The following is a 6,000-nucleotide window of genomic DNA, read 5'->3' on the forward strand; positions in this document are numbered from 1 at the left end:
TGGTTTTCCCAGAATTAAATGTAGTATGTGTGAAATCCTTTCTACTGATTTCAGTTGGACTATGGTCATTTACACCAACTGAGGATCTTAGCATTTTACATGCAGATTACAGAGCAATAATTTGTTAGACATGAGGAACCAAATATTCTGCTGGTGCAAATGAGTGAAACATCATGGCATCAATGGAGTTGTGCTTATTTACACTTGTAGAGCATTTGGCCCCAAAGTATGAAGCCTGGTGCAGTGCTGGTGTCATGTATGTGTTATAGATATTTTTGGTCCCTAAATTCTTATATTCAACTTTCAGTTATGAAAGTCTGGAGTAACTCCATTGTGGAGCTGTCAGTGGAGTTGTTATGGATTTACATTAGTGTAGCTGAAAGCAAAATTTGGCCCATTATCCTTCCAGAAAACTTTATTATACATAAATATATCACGGAAATATCTTAATATATGCTGGAATGAGTCTTTATTTTTCAGTGTATAGTCGGGTCTTGTAAAGTAATGTTATTAATGCCCTGGTTCTCATGGGTGACTTTAATCTTCCTGATATCTGCTGGGAGAGCAATACAGCGGTGCATAGACAATCCAGGAAGTTTTTGGAAAGCGTAGGGGACAATTTCCTGGTGCAAGTGCTAGAGGAGCCAACTGGGGGGGAGCTTTTCTTGACCTGCTGCTCACAAACAGGGAAGAATTAGTGGGGGAAGCAAAAGTGGACGGGAATCTGGGAGGCAGTGACCATGAGTTGGTTGAGTTCAGGATCCTGACACAGGGAAGAAAGGTAAGCAGCAGGATACGGACCCTGGACTTCAGGAAAGCAGACTTCAACTCCCTCAGGGAACGGATGGGTAGGATCCCCTGGGGGACTAACATGCAGGGGAAAGGAGTCCAGGAGAGCTGGCTGTATTTCAAGGAATCCCTGTTGAGGTTACAGGGACAAACCATCTCGATGAGTCGAAAGAATAGTAAATATGGCAGGCGACCAGCTTGGCTTAACGGTGAAATCCTAGCGGATCTTAAACATAAAAAAGAAGCTCACAGGAAGTGGAAGGTTGGACATATGACCAGGGAAGAGTATAAAAATATTGCTCGGGCATGTAGGGATGAAATCAGGAGGGCCAAATCCCACCTGGAGCTGCAGCTAGCAAGAGCTGTCAAGAGTAACAAGAAGGGTTTCTTCAGGTATGTTGGCAACAAGAAGAAAGCCAAGGAAAGTGTGGGCCCTTTACTGAATGAGGGAGGCAACCTAGTGACAGAGGATGTGGAAAAAGCTAATGTGCTCAATGCTTTTTTTGCCTCTGTCTTCACTAACAAGGTCAGCTCCCAGACTGCTGCGCTGGGCATCACAACAGTAGATGGCCAGCCCTCTGTGGAGAAAGAGGTGGTTAGGGACTATTTAGAAAAGCTGGATGTGCACAAATCCATGGGGCCGGACGAGTTGCATCCGAGAGTGCTAAAGGAATTGGTGGCTGTGATTGCAGAGCCATTGGCCATTATCTTAGAAAACTCGTGGCGAACGGGGGAAGTCCCAGATGACTGGAAAAAGGCTAATGTAGTGCCAATCTTTAAAAAAGGGAAGAAGGAGGATCCTGGGAACTACAGGCCAGTCAGCGTCACCTCAGTCCCTGGAAAAATCATGGAGCAGGTCCTCAAGGAATCAATCCTGAAGCACTTACATGAGAGGAAAGTGATCAGGAACAGTCAGCATGGATTCACCAAGGGAAGGTCATGCCTGACTAATCTAATCGCCTTCTATGATGAGATTACTGGTTGTGTGATGAAGGAAAAGCAGTGGATGTATTGTTTCTTGACTTTAGCAAAGCTTTTGACACGGTCTCCCACAGTATTCTTGTCAGCAAGTTAAAGAAGTACGGGCTAGATGAATGCAGTATAAGGTGGGTAGAAAGTTGGCTAGATTGTCGGGCTCAACGAGTAGTGACCAATGGCTCCATGTCTAGTTGGCAGCCGGTGTCAAGTGGAGTGCCCCAGGGGTCAGTCCTGGGGCCGGTTTTGTTCAATATCTTCATAAATGATCTGGAGGATGGTGTGGATTGCACTCTCAGCAAATTTGCGGATGATACTAAACTGGGAGGAGTGGTTGGTACGCTGGAGGGCAGGGATAGGATACAGAGGGACCTAGACAAATTGGAGGATTGGGCCAAAAGAAATCTGATGAGGTTCAATAAGGATAAGTGCAGGGTCCTGCACTTAGGACGGAAGAACCCAATGCACAGCTACAGACTAGGGACCGAATGGCTAGGCAACAGTTCTGCGGAAAAGGCCAATGGCATTTTGGGATGTATAAGTAGAGGCATAGCGAGCAGATCGAGGGACGTGATCGTTCCCCTCTATTCGACATTGGTGAGGCCTCATCTGGAGTACTGTGTCCACTTTTGGGCCCCACACTACAAGAAGGATGTGGATAAATTGGAGAGAGTCCAGCGAAGGGCAACAAAAATGATTAAGGGTCTGGAACACATGACTTATGAGGAGAGGCTGAGAGAACTGGGATTGTTTAGTCTGCAGAAGAGAAGAATGAGAGGGGATTTGATAGCTGCTTTCAACTACCTGAGAGGTGGTTCCAGAGAGGATGGTTCTAGACTATTCTCAGTGGTAGAAGAGGACAGGACAAGGAGTAATGGTCTCAAGTTGCAGTGGGGAAGGTTTAGGTTGGATATTAGGAAAAACTTTTTCACTAGGAGGGTGGTGAAACACTGGAATGCGCTACCTCGGGAGGTGGTAGAATCTCCTTCCTTAGAAGTTTTTAAGGTCAGGCTTGACAAAGCCCTGGCTGGGATGATTTAATTGGGGATTGGTCCTGCTTTGAGCAGGGGGTTGGACTAGATGACCTTCTGAGGTCCCTTCCAACCCTGATATTCTATGATTCTATGATCTGATAACTGAATTAATTCTTGGTTTATTTAAATCACCGTATACCACCTAATGAATAGCAATGACATGTTTAAAAATAATATATAGACAAAGAATGTAAATCATGTTTGGATAAGTGCTAGCAACTGCTGTGAGCATAAGCGGTGATTTCTAAATTAATGCAACACAAGTCTGAATTACATGTCTGAACTACTCATAAAAGGAGCGTGCTCAGACAAGCTTTGAAAATAATTTTATGCAATATAAAGCATTGCTTCTAATGTGCGTGAGTAAAGTATGTGAGTAAAATGAGTTCCTTTCATTGATTCCTTTTAATTAAACTATTTACCGGAAGGATTGACACTAATTTTAAGGGAACATTCATGGCAGTGACACCCTTCCAAAATAACTGTGATGACTACTTTATTAGGCTTCCCTTTTCCTGTGTTAAGGGTTTTGAATACCAACAGAAGCATAAAGTAGCTGCTACCTTTTCTAACTCAATAAAACAGACTTTTTAAAACACAGCCCCAACATTTTTACTGAGCTGAACATATAAGAAAATAAGGGACAAATTATTCTCATGAAAAGGATCCCAATAAAGGCCATGCAACAACTATGACCCATAGTGTAATTCTCCCACACTTACTCATGGTGAATTGTATTTATTGGACTCAATGAAACCTTTTGCAGAGGAAGGTACCACTCACTGGGAGTAAAGATGAAAAAGATTTCCCATTATTGTCATATATTATTAAACATTTAAAGGCTTAATGTATAAAATCCATAATAAAATAATAATAATAATAAAATCCATCGTAAGAAGTAAAAGTATATGAACACTGTAAAAGCCAAACAAACTGTTAAAAAAGTTGAGATTAAAGTGTCAGACTATCTCTCATTGTCAAACTAGACCCAGGCCTTCCAGTGTCATTTTGTTATTCAGAAGGAAAATCTAATGTTTTACGTATAAAATGAACGCTTTCTAACAATGACATCAGTAAAAAGTTAGTTTGCATTTTTCTAAAAGTGGAAGGGAAATATTATATGAACACTATTAACTGATAATTATTTGCCTCTGTCACACAGGCATGGGATAACACTAGAGTACAATTAGCCACAACCAGCTCCCATTGACAGTGAATGAAAATCGGTCCATTGATTTCAATGACAGCTGGATGAAGGCCAGGGTGCAGCAGCAATGTCCATTTGCATGCAGAAAAAAAAATTCCTTTAAGTTTTGATATTCTTCAGGTGCTGGCATGTCCTGATCCTTTCTCCTGGGAAACAAACAAACAAAATAAATAAAAATATATTAAATACTTTCCTAATTTTACTTTCCCACCTAACCGTTGCTGTAGAGGCCACATGGAAGATATTGGATCACTGGTGGGGGCAAGTGGTCCATGCAATCAGGAATGGAAGAGGAGCTGGTCTGTAAGTCAGTAGGCCTGATTCTCCTCTTTACATTGGTATGGCTCCATTGACTTCAGACGAGTCCCTCTTGACTTACATCGGTGTATCTGAGAAAAGAATCAGATCCAACCCCCCTATTAAGATGAAGTTCTTAATGAGAAAAAAAAATGAGGCTTTCTGGTTTAACACAAAACAATTCACTTGATCAGTGTTTGTCAGGGATAATTCTTCCCAGCCCAGGAAAATTGTGGTTTTAACATGATTTTTCAAATGGTCCAACATTAAGTATTAGTGTTACCCAATATATAGTGAGGGAAGAAAGTTTTTGATTCTAGTTATTTTTTCTGAAGTTAATTAGATAATGCTGATCATATCCTGAAGATATCAAAGGTTTATAGGATACCTAATAAAGTTGTCACTTCTGTGACATCAGTTAAATTAGGTTAATCTACATTGATGCTTCCTGGGAGTACCCAGGGCTGTCAGACACCTCCACCTACCTTTTAGCATAAGGAAGCCTTGTCTGCGCCTACCAAGGTCAGCTCCTTAACTCCACTGGCTTTCTGTCTCTCTCTGTGGGTTAGCAATAGGCACATTACAACCCCTGAGCCCTCCCAGCACCTCTCTTGAGTGAGCAGCCCCTGTTCTACTGGACATTCACACTATTTAGATTCGCTGTTCCCCAGTTTCCCAATTATACCTCAGATCTCTGCTTCACTTAACACACAACACTGAGATAAGTAAGTTTATTTAAGTGATAGAGAATCGAGTGATAGCAAGTAGAAATATTGGAAACAAAGGGTTACATATAAAATACAATTTTAACATGCATTCTGGAGCCTAAACTTAATGAACAAGATACTATTATAGCTAATAAAGTATTGTTCCCCAGTGCTTTCCACTTCCAGCCAGGCAGGCTGCCATCCCTTGTTTGAGTGACAAGACATGCAGCTAGCTTGTGTCCTACCTGAAGGATGCTGCACGTTACCTGATGTACCGAGGTAATTCTTTGATTTTATTTATAAACAGGATGCCCCCGGCTGATTGTTTTTATCCTGTGCATTTGCTCTTCTAGATTTTGCAATCTTACATCTGCTTTCTGAGTTGGTGTACAAATAGGCATGGCCAATGCACACATGACCAGCCCTGCCTGGAAGGAACCTGTCCGAGGGATAGCCCTTCCTGGTGACTTGCCTTACCTTAGAACGCTATTTTCAGTATAGATACATAACTTCCTAAATACTATCCTTTCATGCCATTTCACACTGATTATGATGACCACTGGGCTGCGGACTCTCGGTAGAGACATCACATGCTGTCCTTTGGTGAATTTTTATGTATATATCTGACCCAGGGAATCCCTGTAAAACTCCATGGACCCCCTATGCCCTCTGTCAGTTGGCACCAAGAGGTTGCAAGGTCACATCTATTTATCATGTAATAGTGATTTTTATACCTTCTCTAATTTGAGATTAATGAAGAAATTGTGAAAAAAACATGATTTTTTATACAATTTCAAGAGTTACTATTTTGTCAGAACTATCTAAAGCCACTCAAACCTCAGAAAAAAATTGCTTCTGGTCTGGGCTAAAGTCGCTTCATTTTTTTTCCCCAGCCTTTGTATTTTTCCTGCAAACTTGCGATTGGAGAATAATAATAGACCGTATCTGTTCTAGGATTAGATTGGTGACGTGCACTTGATTTCTCAAAGGG

Source organism: Lepidochelys olivacea (genome assembly GCF_965140295.1).
Source record: "Lepidochelys olivacea isolate rLepOli2 genome assembly, chromosome: 2".
In the NCBI taxonomy this organism is placed as follows: domain Eukaryota; kingdom Metazoa; phylum Chordata; order Testudines; family Cheloniidae; genus Lepidochelys; species Lepidochelys olivacea.